Here is a 15,830-nt window from a genome sequence, read left to right on the forward strand (position 1 = left end):
CATACGGCCACACATATGGTTCGTATAAATAGTACGGACCGTATGTTGGTCCTTATAAAGTTGGTCGGCCAGCGTTTTAAGTTAAGTATAAGAGACCCTTTTTCATTCCATTTCATTTCATTTTCACTCCACACTTCAAGAAACATCTAGAATACTCTCTAATACTCCTCCACAAGAGAATCAAAGGAAAACCAAGATGAACAACACCAAATCCATAAAACAAAGTGTATGAAACCCAAGTGAAGGTCATCCAAACCAAGAAATCCCAAGAGGGGTGAAATAGGGTTTTGGTGCTAGAAGTGCAATTTCATTTCAAGCTTGTTCAACCATCATCTAAGGTAAGTTTCAAGACTAAACCATGTTGTTTAAGGTATTGGAAGGTTAAGATACTTGAATTGTAGAAGGACAAAGGAAATGGGTCATTAATGAGTGAATAGTGTCATGGTTGGATGGTAGTTGGATTGAATCATGAATGTTGGTATGTTGTGATTATGAATACGTCATAAATGACATGTAGACCATGAAATAAGTATTATATACGAGGAAACGCGATGGTAAGCTATAACCATATATGTGGAGAAATTGAAGAGAAATGGTGGATTGTGGTCAATGTATATAAATGATGATTGTTGATTGCAATATTGTGAATGTTGTTGTTAGCGTTTGGGAGTTGATATAGAACATGGGAAAAGTAGTGTAAACAAAGGACGTGCTTCCCAATTTTCCCTAGCTTTAGAAAGCCCGTTCTTACAATTTCTTAGCTAATGACGATAAATTCTCTTGAAGGTATAACGTGTGCATTAAAGAAGAACAAGCAAGCAATAGATTAGTTGAACGTCAAAGGTATGTAAGGCTTTTCCTTCCTTAAAAGGCATGAATATTTCAAGCTTTCCTTGATCCTCCTATATGATGAAACTTATGAGTTCATAGATATACTAAATTACATACGAGCATGATAGTGATGATGATGAGTCAAAGTATATAGATTCGATGGTTAATGATATGATGATCCCATAACGCTAATGATGTCATTGTTGTTAAAAATCACCTTATGCACTATTTCCTTCAAGGTGAGGCAAGTACTCATAAACGTTCATAATATAATCGGGGGTTTACGACCTTACGTCACCCCGACATAGCCATGGTTATCTTCAAAGTCTAATGTATGCTCCTAACACTAAATTTGAAATGATGTAAAGTCATGGTATGTTTATAAGATGATCAATGATGCTAGCTTATAATATGCCTATGTTATGTATGAATATGCCAAGCTATGATAAGATTATGATACGTTCATGAAATGTGCAATAGTGATGGGTAATGATTGATTATGTGATGATGAAATTCCACCGCACCAGAATGGCCGGGCATCTCACTACTAAGGCGGGCTGCATATGGTTCCACCATGCCTAGATGGGCGGGCATGTCACCGCTAGGGCGGGCTGCGATACTACACCGAGCCTAGAGAGCTGGGCATGATCACCACTAGTGGGCGGCATACGATAGTTTCCCGGACGCGGGGTAACGATGAGGATTGTGATGTGACGAGATATGTGATGTGACGAGATAGGTGATGTGATGACATATGTTCCATGATTACGTAAAATATGATATATGTAGGAAATGTATTTGCTTATGACACTCTTGCAGGTTATATCTTTCTCTCATGGCTCATGATCCTCCTATTATATTTATTTCATTCTTGCCTTACATACTCAGTACAATATTCGTACTGACGTCCGTTTTCTTTGGACGTTGTGTTCATGCCCACAGGTAGATAGGGAGGCGAGCTTGAGCCAGACTCATAGGAGCTGTTAGTTGATTGAAAGCACTCCTTTGTTTCGGAGGTTCTTGATTATTCTTTCATGTATATGTTGGGCTCGATGGGGTCCTGTCCCGTTTATGCGTTTTGTACTTCAGTAGAGGCTCGTAGATACACGGTGTGGGTTATGTGGTCTGATAAGGTCACTATGATATAATTGTATATATATTATTTTGATAGCCTAAAGGGCTTATGCATATGAAACTAATTATGTTTACAAATGAAACATGACTTTCTTATGATTTGAGTATAAAAATCGATAAAAGAGTAGTTAATGAGCATGATAAGTAGTAGAACGAGCGGTGCTCAGTGGTTACCCCCGGGTACCCGTCGCGGCCCCTACCTGGGTCGTGATAATAGACTTGTAGCTTTCCGGAATGTAGGAACTCATGAATAAAATAGGAAATCATGCTTTAGGATTCATGCCATAAGAAAGAAAGGACTAGCCTCACACACCTTTTACATTTAACTAAGCTATCGTTCGCTTGTTCTCCTTCAATGTCACGTTTCTACCTTAAAGAGAGAATTCGCATTCACGTTAGTTAGTCGACTATAAGAACGCGCTACTATTTCTAGGGAAAATTGGACAGCATTTCCTTTGTTTATACTACTTTCCCCACGTTCTATATCAACTTTCAAACGTTCATAACAACATTCTCAATATGGTAGGCAACACTCATCATTCGTTTACAATATCCGTATTTCACAATTTGTCTTCAATTTCTCCATAATCATGGCAATGGTTCATCGTTGCATTTTTCTCACATAGGATACTTATTCCATGTTCTAAATGTCATTCATAACATTTTTATAATCACAATTTATTAATGACCATGGCTCAATTCAAACCTATACTCAACAATGCTACTATTCACACTTTCATGACCCATTTCTTACATCCTTCTATAATCTAAGTGTTTCAACTCTTCCATACCCTAAATAACATGTAAATGCCATAAAACTTACCTTGGATGTTGTAGAAACAAGCCTTGAGTGGTATTACTCTTCTTGCACCAAAACCCTAGCTTACTTCTCTTGAAATTTCTTGACTTGGATGAACTTTGATAAGTTTCATACACTTGATTCACTTGGATTCTTGATATTGATCTTTGATTTCCTTTGTTTTCTTTTAGATGAAGAGTGGAGAATATTCTAGAGGTTTCTAGAGAGAAGTATCGTGGAAATGAAATGAATTAATGAGCTTGGGTCTCCTTTTTAATGACTTAAAATCTTATCCGAAATGAACAGTAGTTGAAGTGCACAGTGGTCGTAAACCCAGTTTACGGTCCGTATTCCAGTTTACGGTCCGTAATCTATGGGCGTATTTAAGCATAACAGAACCAGAAAGTCAGGCTGAGGACATGGTGGCTTACGACTCAGATTACGGGTCGTATTTCAATTTACGGTTCGTATTTCAAGTCGTATTTAACGATTCATGTTTTTGGCAGAAAGTTGAAGTTTTGTAAGTTGAAATACGACAGGGTAGTTTACGGGCCGTATACCACTTTACGGTCCGTATTTCATTTTACGATCAACTGGGCCAAAATGCAAATCTGCAACTTTTCACATTTTTCAAAACCTTTAATTAGTCATTGTGGAGCATAACCTATCTCTTATTCCCATTGCCTTTGAAATCTTACTCATGGTCGTCAAACGTTGTTCCCTTTTTATTTTATCAAAACATCGTATTCTTCGTTCGTCTATTAATTGTACGTTCATGGGGAAATTTCCGAGGTGTAACATTCTTCCCCCTTTTGGAACATTCGTCCTCGAATGTTAAGTCATCGAGGATTCTAGAAAATTTTTGCCAGAGTTTCCCCTGTAATATGGTACTACCATCCTGTCACAACAACCCATAATATCATTGCCTCACAGGGATACATCACAATATCAACACATCTATGGCCACACACGACCAAAAGCATGAAAATTAAGCATATATACCTTATATCGTTGGCGTTTAATCTTGAATCTCTCCTGGGGGTTGAAATAAATGCTGTTATCCCAAGTCATTTCTTCCCGGTTATTGTTTCGCCACAAGACTTTAACTGAAGCTACCTCTTTATTTCGAAGTCTTCGCACTTGCCTGTCCAGAATAGCAATAGGCACTTCTTCATAGGTTAGCTTTTCTGTTACTTGAACATCATCTATCGAGACAATCTTTGGGGGATCTCCAGCACATTTGTGGAGCATCGAAACATGGAAGACTGGATGGACTTCTTTAAGCTCTGAAGGTAAGTCCAATTCATAAGCGACATGACCCACTTTACGGATAATTTTATAGGGTCCAATATATCTAGGACTTAACTTCCCTCTCTTGCCGAACCTCATCACCCTTTTCATTGGCGACACTTTCAAAAATACCCAATCATCAATCTGAAATTCCAAGTCTCGTCGGCGATTGTCCGCATAAGACTTTTGGCGACTTTGGGCTGTCCGCAATCGATCTCGGATCACCTTAACTTTTTCCACCGCTTGCTGAATCAATTCAGGGCCTACTAGCTGTACTTCTTCTATTTCAAACCATCCGATTGGGGATCTACATTTCCTCCCATATAAATCTTCATATGGGGCCATTTGAATCCTGGAATGGTAGTTATTGTTGTATGTGAATTCAATTAGCGGCAAATGGTCGTCCCAACTACCACCGAAGTCCAGCACACATGCTCGTAGCATATCTTCCAAGGTCTGAATAGTACGCTCGGCTTGTCCATCGGTCTACGGATGAAATGTCGTGCTAAGATTCACTTGAGTGCCTAGACCTTCTTGAAAGGACTTCCAGAACTTGGCTGTAAACTGTGCTCCTCTATCTGTGATAATAGATAACGGTATACCATGGAGTCGCACAATTTCTTTGAGATACAACCTCGCATAGTCTTCTGCTGAGTACGTGGTTCTAACTGGAAGAAAATGGGTTTCTTTCGTCAATCTATCCACGATCACCCATATAGAATCATACTTGCCATGGGAACGAGGTAACCCCACAATAAAATCCATGTTAATTACTTCCCATTTCCAAGTAGGGATTTCCATTGCTTGCAATAAGCCTCCTGGGTTTTGATGTTCAATCTTTACCTGTTGGCAATATAGACATTGGGCTACAAATTCCGCTATGTCTCTCTTCATGCCATCCCACCAATACATCATCTTGAGATCATGATACATTTTAGTTGCAGCTGGGTGAATAGAATACCGAGAACAATGTGCTTCTTCTAGAATTCGTCGGCGCAATTCAGCCATACTCAGCACACATAACCTGCCTCGGTATCTAAGAATTCCATCCACAGAAACTTCAATTGAAAACTTCTCTTTTCCATGAGATGTGTCTCTGTAATGACACAATTGAGGATCTTCATATTGCCGTTCTTTCACTTCTATATCCAAGGACGAAATTGAGGGATCATTGATACTAATACCCACATTACCCGAATCGATTACACGCACTCCAAGATTAGCCAGTTGATGGAGCTCATGAACCATCCCTTTCTTGTCAGGAGGGACTTCACATAAACTGCCCATTGATCGGTGGCTAAGCGCATCGGCTACTACATTCGCTTTTCGGGGTTGGTACAAAATGCTAACATCGTAATCTTTCAGCAATTCTAACCACCGCCTTTGCCGCAGGTTCAACTCCTTTTGCTTGAAAATGTACTGAAGACTTTTGTGATCTGTATAGATATCAACGTGCACACCATACAAGTAATGTCTCCACATTTTTAAGGCATGAATAACCGCAGCCAATTCGAGGTCATGAGTTGGATAGTTCTTTTCAGGTTTCCGCAGCAGCCTCAAAGCATATGCAATAACTCTACCGTGCTGCATTAAGACACATCCTAGGACTGAACTGCTCTGAAACCACTTTTGTCACGTCCCATCTAGGGGCCGCGACGGGTACCCGAGGCTAGCCACCGAGCACCACTCGTTCTACTACCCATCTTACTCATTTAATTCTCTTTTATCAATTTATACTCAAGACATAAGAAAATCATCTTTTCACTTGAGAACATAAAATACTTTTATATGCATAATCCTCTCGGCCATCAAAATAATATATATACATAGTGGCAATCTCGTGAGACCATCTAACCCACACTGCGTATCTACGAGCCTCTACTGAAGTGCTAGACATGAGGACAGGACAAGACCCCGTCATGCCCAACATACATATACATGAATATACCCAAAATAATAATCAAGCACCTTCGGAACAAAGGAGTGCTTTCAATCGGCTGACAGCTACTATGAATCTGGGTCAAGCTCTCCTCCCTGTCTACCTATGGGCATGAACACAGCGTCCAAAGAAAACGGACGTCAGTACAAACATTATACTGAGTATGAGAGGCATAAACAATGAAATAAGACAATGACATAAAGGAAGTATCAATATGTAACATCTGTATCTGACTGTCAATTATAAAAGAACTAGTGCATACTGTCTTACTCATGCTCATCGTCATATCATTTATGCATAAATGTATAAGCTGCCCGTCCATATCGGATCGGTGTGATAATCATAACTCTAGCCTGTCTCCAGGCCTCCCGCGTCCGGGGTATCATTTCATGCCGCCCACTAGTGGTGTCTGCCCATGCCCTTTGGTCATGGTGTATAGCTGCCCGCCTTAGCGGTGACTGCCCGGCCATATAGGCGCGGTGTTATATCATCATCATACATGCTCATCATAGTGTGCTTATCATAATATGTTTATCATAGTACATGCATAGGGATCAAGAACATCTACACTTTATCGGGGTGACGTAAGGTCGTGATCCCCCGATTTCTTTATGGAACATTCATCAATATCCTGCCTCACCTTGAAGGAATTAGTATATATAAGGTGAGAGTAAGCAACATATAGCATTATTAAAATTATAGGATCTCTAACATCTCTCTCATCTTATATAGTTATTCCTGGATATAGACTTATAGCTTTCCGGAACGTAGGAACTCATGAAGAAAATAGGAAATCATGCTTTAGGATTCATGCCATTAGAAAGAAAGGACTAGCCTCACATACCTTTTACGTTTAACTAAGCTATTGTTCGCTTGTTCTTCTTCAATGTCACATTTCTAGCTTCAAGAGAGAATTCGCATTAACGTTAGTTAGTCGACTATAAGAACGCGCTACTATTTCTAGAGAAAATTGGACAGCATTTCCTTTGTTTATACTACTTGCCCCAAATTCTATATCAACTCTCAAACGTTCATAACAACATTCTCAATATGGTAGGCAACACTCATCATTCGTTTACAATATCCGTATTTCACAATTTATCTTCAATTTCTCCATAATCATGGCAATGGTTCATCGTTGCATTTTTCTCACATAGGATACTTATTCCATGTTCTAAATGTCATTCATAACATTTTTATAATCACAATTTATAATGACCATGGCTCAATTCAAAACATTACTCAACAATGCTACTATTCACACTTTCATGACCCATTCCTTACATCCTTCTATAACCCAAGTGTTTCAACTCTTCCATACCCTAAATAACATGTAAATGCCATAAAACGTACCTTGGATGTTGTAGGAACAAGCCTTGAGTGGTATTACTCTTCTTGCACCAAAACCCTAGCTTACTTCTCTTGAAATTTCTTGACTTGGATGAACTTTGATGAGTTTCATACACTTGATTCACTTGGATTCTTGATATTTATTTCCTTTGTTTTCTTGTAGACAAAGAGTGGAGAATATTTTAGAGGTTTCTAGAGAGAAGTATCGTGGAAATGAAATGAATTAATGAGCTTGGGTCTCCTTTTTAATGACTTAAAATCTTATCCGAAATGAACAGTAGTTGAAGTGCACAGTGGTCGTAAACCCAGTTTACGGTCCGTATTCTGCGGGCGTATTTAAGCATAACAAAACCAGAAAGTCAGGCTGAGGACATGGTGGTTTACGACTCAGTTTACGGGTTTTATTTCAGTTTACGGTCCGTATTTCAATTCGTATTTAACCATTCATGTTTTTGGCAGAAAGTTGAAGTTTTGTAAGTTGGAATACGACAGGGTAGTTTACGGGCCGTATACCACTTTACGGTCCGTATTTCATTTTACGATCAACTGGGCCAAAATGCCAATCTGCAACTTTTCACATTTTTCAAAACCTATAATTAATCATTATGGAGCATAACCTATCTCTTATTCCCATTGCTTTGAAATCTTACTCAGGGTCGTCAAACGTCGTTCCCTTCTTATTTTATCAAAACATCATATTCTTCGTTAGTCTATTCATTGTACGTTCATGGGGAAATTTTTGAGGTGTAACAGCTAGAGTCGGCTGAGCAGGCAAGTAGATGTGCACACCACTGCAGTGGGCAGATTATGATGATACCCCGGACGCGGGATGATATGATATATGGATCGGGTTGTACGTTCCACAGTGCTGACATTTATGGATCGGGTTGTACGTTTCTCAACACTTATAGTTATGATATATGTATATGATTTTTGAAAGGAAGCATGCATATCATACACTGTCAGAGGCACCTTCAGTTATACAAAGTTATACAACCAGTTTCAAATATATACAGTTATACAGATACATTCAGATTTAAAGATTTACTCTCATCTCATAGATTCCTTTCATGATTCTTGTGTATATGTTATTTTGTTGCCTTACATACTCGGTACATTATTCATACTGACTCCCCCATTGCCTGGAGTGCTGCGTTTCATGCCCGCAGGTCTGCAGATATAGGTTTGTCATCCATCTATTAGGATATCAGCTCAGCAGATGAAGTTGGTGCACTTCGTTTGTTCCGGAGATGCCAGGAGCCAGCATGGTCTTACATATATATACATATGTACGCACACATGTATGGGTATAGCGTGGCCCTATCCTGGCCACATTATTTTATGTTTTCCAGTAGAGGCTTATAGGCAGTTATGTATAGTCAGATGATGTCCAGACTTGAGAGTTCATGGGTCATCGCAGTTGGTTATGATTGCCTTACCGGCTTATACAGTATGTCTAGTATTTTCACAGCTGAGTCTTTCAGAACAGCTGATACATGCATGTTTCTTATGAGTTTATTGAGAGTCATATGATGTCCCTATTGGCCCTCCTATGTTTATGTTGTTGCCACAGATGTATGTCAGCTAGTACTTGACTAGTACGGTCAGGTGCCCGTCGTGGCTCTTCAGTTTGGGTCGTGACAAAAGTGGTATTAGAGCAGTTCTGTCCTAGGGTTGTCTACAAGCAATGTCTAGCAGAGTCTTGTTTATGAGTGCGTTGTGTGCCACACTTATAAACATGAGGCTACAGGACATTTAGGGCGGTTACCTTCCTTTCTATTCTAGATCGTGCGATAGAGCCGTGTTGTAGCATATGAGATTTCCAGTCCTAACCCTGATTATTTTTGTAGCTGTGAGATGGCTTCTACAAGAAAGAAGAATGATGGTTCAGGGGTTTCCAGAGTAAGTCATTCTTACGATACAGACCCATCGGGGGATGTGCCTTCCATTGAGAACGATCCATCAGAAGTTACATCCTCTATAGAGACAGACCTGTCTGAGATTCAGGAGGAATCAACTGGACATGTAAGGGATAGGCAAGTATTGGGAGATGATCATTCGAGTAACTCTAGACTGGCAGCATCCACAGAACAAGGGTCAAATGAGAACAATGGTAAGTTTGGGAAGAAGAGTATAATTGGTACGTTTGTAGAAGGTATGGGCATTGTGGAACATGTTACACCTCGTAGTTTTGCACGTTGAGATTCGTTAGGCAATAGTTGTTCAATCGTGGACACTGGAGTTATTATCTATGATATATGAGATTATATGCTCCTATCTTATGGTTATGAGGGTTCAAGTTCATGTAATAGGTTACGCAAGGATTGGAGAACAAGTAAGTCAAGGAGATTAAGTTTTTGGAACTTTGGAGAGAAGTTGGGAAAGATTTCGTATGATAATTTTGGTTTAACTTGAGAAAGGAATATTTCCTAGTAAATCAGGAGTTTTGAAGTGAAACAAAAGCCTAAATTGAAGTTTGGGAAGTCTAGTTTTGTCACGACCCAACCAGAGGGCCATGACGGGCACCCGGAGCGAACACACCGAGCACCTCTAAACATACATCTCATAAACATTTCTTGGTGGACCATAAAGATAGCTCCTGGATATCATGATCTGTAAGGACATAAATCACAATATAACGGCACATCTCTATATAATCTTCAACAGTTATGTCCATAATCACCAGCCGACAAGGCTACTAAAATGTTATACAATGACATGGACCGGTAGGGTTATGAAATTTCTAAATATACACATATGTCTACGAGCCTCTACATAGAATACAAGTGACTATGAAGAACAATACTAATAGACTGCAGCTCCGAAGTAAGTGGAGTGCTCCTGAGAATCTGCTGATAAATCACCTACGGGTCAAATTAGTGTACCTATCTAGCAGCAGGCATGAACGTGTGTCCACAAGAAAGGACATCAGCACGAACAGTGTACTGAGTATGTAAGGCATGAATAATAACATAATAAGAAATATAGAACGAAACATGAGACAAGGATAACCTGTATATCTGATTGCCTCTTAGGGCGAATACCATCCATGCTTAGTCTTTCAATAAAAACCTTTCTCATACTTGTATAACATAATAGTGTTGCGGAACGTGTAGCCCGATCCATAAATATTTTATATTGCTACGGAACGTGCAGCCCGATCCATATATATATATACATATATATATATATATATATTCATGCAGCCCAATCCATACCTATATATGCTGCGTCCGGAACGATGTCAAAATATACCAACTGATCAGGTGGCTATGCGTATATAACTCCTCGCCCTTTTCCCATATCGCCTATATACTTATATATACATCATATACATATATAATATAAGTAGCATGCATGGGAGCCCAAATAAAAGGTACGACTCTATCGGAGTGACGTAAGGTCGGTAACCTCCTGTCATGACCCGACTAGGGGCCATGACTGGTACCCGGGGCTATCCACCGAGCACCACTCATACCATTACCCATGGTATACATTAAGAGTTCCTTCATTAATCTTATACTCAATTCATAGGAAAATCATTTTTCATTCTGAAACATAATTACCTGATATACATAAGCCCTCTGGCTATCAAAATAATATATATACATATGAGGACGTCGTGAGACCATACTACCCACACATACGTATCTACGAGCCTCTACTAGAGTGCTAGACATAGGGACGGGACAGGACCCTGTCGTGCCAAAAATACATATGAATATATACACAAAAGAATACGTCAATGGCACCTCCGGAACAATGGAGTGCCCTCAAGTCAGCTAATACATCCTACGAGTCTGGATCACCTCCTTGTCTACCTGTTGGCATGAATACAGCGTCCAAAGAAAACGGACGTCAGCACAAACATTGTATATAGTATGTAAGGCATGAATGAAATGAACATAATAGAGAAATCATAAGACATAAGATGAAGATGTAACCTGCGTAACTTTTAAGAAGGGATACATTTCATACATATATAATATATAATCGTAGTACATGTATCATCATAGCGCATACATCATCGTGTCATGTATATATATCATCATCGTTAACCCGCGTCCGGGTAACCAGCATATGCCGCCCACTAGTGGTGATCATGTCCGGCCTTCTAGGCGTGGTGGAATCATAAGCAGCCCGCCTTAGAGGTGACATGTCCGGCCATTTGGGCACGGTGGAATCACAAGCAGCCCACCTTTGCGGTGACATGTCCGGCCATTTAGGCACGGTGGAATTGTATCATCGTGAGAACATCATAAACTTAACATTATTGTACATCTCATAGGCATATCATGATCTTATCATAACTTAGCATCATTATACATTTATTATCAAAACATACATTAGAACTTGAAGGCAACTATGGCTATGTCGGGGTGACATAAGGTCATGAACCCCCGATTACATTATGGAGTGGTCATAATCATTATATCTCACCTTGAAGGGACTAACATTTTAAGGTTAGTGTAAATAAGAAAAGCATCCATGGAATCACATTAAGGATTATTAACCTGATGGACATCGTATGTTACTCTAGGATTCTTTATACTTGAATTCATCATCATCATTATCATGCTCGTATCGTATCTCTTTTCTTTATCTCATACATATGTAGCTCGTTACAATCATGGACTCATACTTCCTTTATTTAGGAAGATTATGGATAATTAGGAAGATTAATATCATGGGAGTCATGCCTTAGAAGGAAGGGACTAGCCTTACATACCTCTTTCGTTTAACAATTCTATCGCTTGATTGTTCTTCTTCGATGCTCGCGTTTCTACCTTCAAGAAAGTTCGTATTAACGTTAGCTAAACGATTATGAGAACGTTCTTACTAAAGATAGAGGAAATTGGGCAACATTTCATTTGTTTATACAACTTTACTCATATCACATATCGACTCCCAAGCATCCATAACAACATTCACAATATTAGAGGCAACAATCATCATTCATCTACATTATTCACATTTCACAATATCACTTCAATTCCTCCATAATCATGGTCATAATACACTACTACGTTTTCTTGCATATAATGTTTAACCCGTGTTCTTAATGTCATTTATAACATATTTACAATCACAATATCTCAAGAATCATGACTCATCTCAAGCTATGACTCAAAATCTCATTATTCTCACATTCATGACCTTTTTCTATATCCTTCTACAATACAAGTGTTTCAACGTCTCAATACCTTAACCATCATGAAAAGATCATAAAACGTACCTTTGAATGTGTAGGAACGGGTTTTGGTTGGGGTTGCTTCACTTGGAAAAAACTCTTGCTTCAATTCCAAAGGAAATTCCTAACTTCCATAACCCTAGCAAGGTTCCATATGCTTGATTTCCTTTGAATATTAATGTTTGATCTTTGGTTTCCCTTGATTTTATGTTAAAGAAGTGTATGGAATGATCTAGAAGTTTGGAGAGAAGTGCAGAAGTGGAAACAATGAGAAAATAAAACTGGGAACATGTATTTATACTTGCAACTTAATATAGCCCGTCGGGCATTATACGGACCACTTATACGGTCCGTATAACATTGTACGGTCCGTATAAGTGTCCGTGGTTCACCACCATGGAAAACATTCTTCCTGTTGGGTTATACGGACCCTTATACGGTCCATACAAAATTCCGCGGTCCGTGTAATGTGGTCGCGTAACTCATAGTTTTTCCGAAGTTGTCCTCGTCATTTCTTTTGATCTCCAATCCTCATACAACCTTCTTAACACTTGTTTAATACTTCATTAATGATCTAAACATCCCTATAACTCGTCCTCCAGGCCTTACCAAACAATGCTTGACGCAATAATTTACGAAACCTTTCCTAAAACCCACTTATACTCCACTTGTCCTTATCAATCCTTATTTCATCAATTCATATGACTTGAAAATCTTAACGTATGCATTCTAAGACTACTAAATATCCGTCTTATAATCTTAAGAACTTCCTATTATCCTTAAGCTCGCATTGGTTCATTCACTACACGACGATATGAAATTTCCAAGGTGTAGCACTCTTCTCCCCCCCCCCCCCCCCCCTCCCCCCCCCTCTTTTGGAACATTCGTCCTCGAATGTTAAGCACTCGGGAATTATACGAACATTTCGCCAGAGTTTCCCCTGTAATATGGCACTACCATCCTGTCACAACAGCCCACAATAATATTGCCTCACAGGGCCACAACATAATAGCAATATAAGTTGGCCACACTCGACCCATATGCATAAAAAGAAAACATACATACCTTATAATCTTGGTGTTGCATCTTGGCTCTCTTCCGGGTGCTAAAATAAGTGCAAGTATTTGGATTTCATACTCTCTTCTGCTTCCCAGGTCATTTCTTCTCGGTTGTTATTTCTCCATAAGACTTTCACTGAGACTACTTCCTTATTTCGAAGTCTCCGTGCTTGCCTATCTAATATGGCAATGGGCACTTCTTCATAGACTAGATTTTCTGTCACTTGAACATCATATATTGGGACAATCCTCATAGGATCTCCAACACACTTGCGGAGCATTGAGACATGGAAAACTGGATGGACTGATTCAAGTTCTAGAGGCAAGTCCAATTCATAAGCTACTTGACTCACCTTGCGGATAATATTATAGGGTCAAATGTATCGAGGACTTAACTTTCCTTTCTTACCAAATCTCATCACACCTTTCATTGTCGAGACCTTCAAAAATACCCAGTCATCAACTTGAAATTCTAAGTCCCGCCGGCGGTTGTCCGCATAAGATTTTTGGCGACTTTGGGCTGCCAACAATTGATCTCGGATCACCTTGACTTTTTCTACTGCTTGTTGGATAAACTCGGGGCCTATTAGCTGTACTTCTTCTATTTCAAACCATCCAATTGGAGACCTGCACTTCCTTCCATATAAAGCTTCATACTGAGCTATTTGAATACTGGAATGGTAGCTATTATTATATGCAAACTCAATAAAGGGTAAGTGGTCATCCCAACTACTACCGAAATCTAGAACACATGCTCGTAGCATATCTTCCAAGGTCTGAATGGTACATTCGGCCTGCCCATCAGTTTGCGGATGGAACGCCGTGCTAAGCTTTACTTGAGTACCCAAACCTTCTTGGAAGGATTTCCACAACTTAGCTGTAAATTACGCTCCTCTATCTGTGATAATGGATATCGGAATACCATGGAGTCGCACAATCTCCTTGAGATACAACCTTGCATAATCTTCTGCCCAGTACGTAGTTCTGACTGGAAGAAAATGAGCTGCTTTCGTCAATCTGTCCACAATCACACATATAGAATCATACTTGCCTTGGGAACAGGGTAACCCCACAATAAAATCCATGTTGATCACTTCCCATTTCCAAGTAGGGATTTCCATTTCTTGCAATAATCCTCCTGGCTTTTGATGTTCGATTTTCACTTGCTGACAATTTGGACATTGAGCTACAAATTCTGCTATGTCTTTCTTCATGCCATCTCACCTATAAATTAACTTGAGATCATGATATATCTTTGTTGCTCCTGGGTGAATAGAATACCGAAAATAATGAGCTTCTTCTAGAATTCGACGTCGCAATTCTGCAACATTCGGAACACATAGCCTGCCTCGGTATCTAAGAATTCCATCCATAGAAGTTTCAAATGGAGATTTCTCTTTTTCATGAAATGTGTCTTTATAATGGCTCAACTGAGGATGTTCATGTTGACGCTCTTTCACTTCCATATTCAAGGACGAAACTGTGGGATTATTAATGCCAATTCTTGCACTACCTGAATCAATTAGACATACTCCAAGATTAGCTAGTTGGTGGAGCTCATGAATTAATTCTTTCTTCTCTAGAGGAACTTCACATAGGCTGCCCATTGATCGGCGGCTAAGCGCATTTGCCACTACATTTGCCTTTCCGGGGTGGTATAAAATACTTATATCATAATCTTTCAATAATTCTAACCACCGCCTTTGCCGCAGATTCAACTCCTTTTGTTTGAAAATGTATTGAAGACTCTTGTGATCTGTATAGATATCAACATGCATGCCATACAAGTAATGTCTCCACATCTTTAATTCATGAATAACTACAGCCAATTCAAGACCATGAGTCGGGTAGTTCTTTTCATGTTGTCACAGCTGTCTCGAAGCATAAGCAATGACTTTACCGTGTTGCATCAATAGGCATCCTAACGCAGCACCGGAAGCATCACAATATACAACGTAACCATCTGGCCCTTCTGGGAGTGTTAAGACTGGAGCTGAAGTTAACCTATCTTTCAATTCCTGAAATCTACGCTCACATACATCATTCCACTGAAATTTAGCTGACTTCTAGGTTAGCTTTGTCAATGCGGCTGAAATAGAGGAAAACCCCTCCACAAACCTTCTATAATAACCTGTCAATCCTAGAAAACTACGGACTTCTGTGGGCGTCGTAAGCCTTGGCCAAGTCTTCACAGCTTCTATATTCTGAGTATCAACTCTAATGCCATCATCTGAAATA

This window comes from Lycium barbarum, chromosome 2 (genome assembly GCF_019175385.1).
Source record: "Lycium barbarum isolate Lr01 chromosome 2, ASM1917538v2, whole genome shotgun sequence".
In the NCBI taxonomy this organism is placed as follows: Eukaryota; Viridiplantae; Streptophyta; class Magnoliopsida; order Solanales; family Solanaceae; genus Lycium; species Lycium barbarum.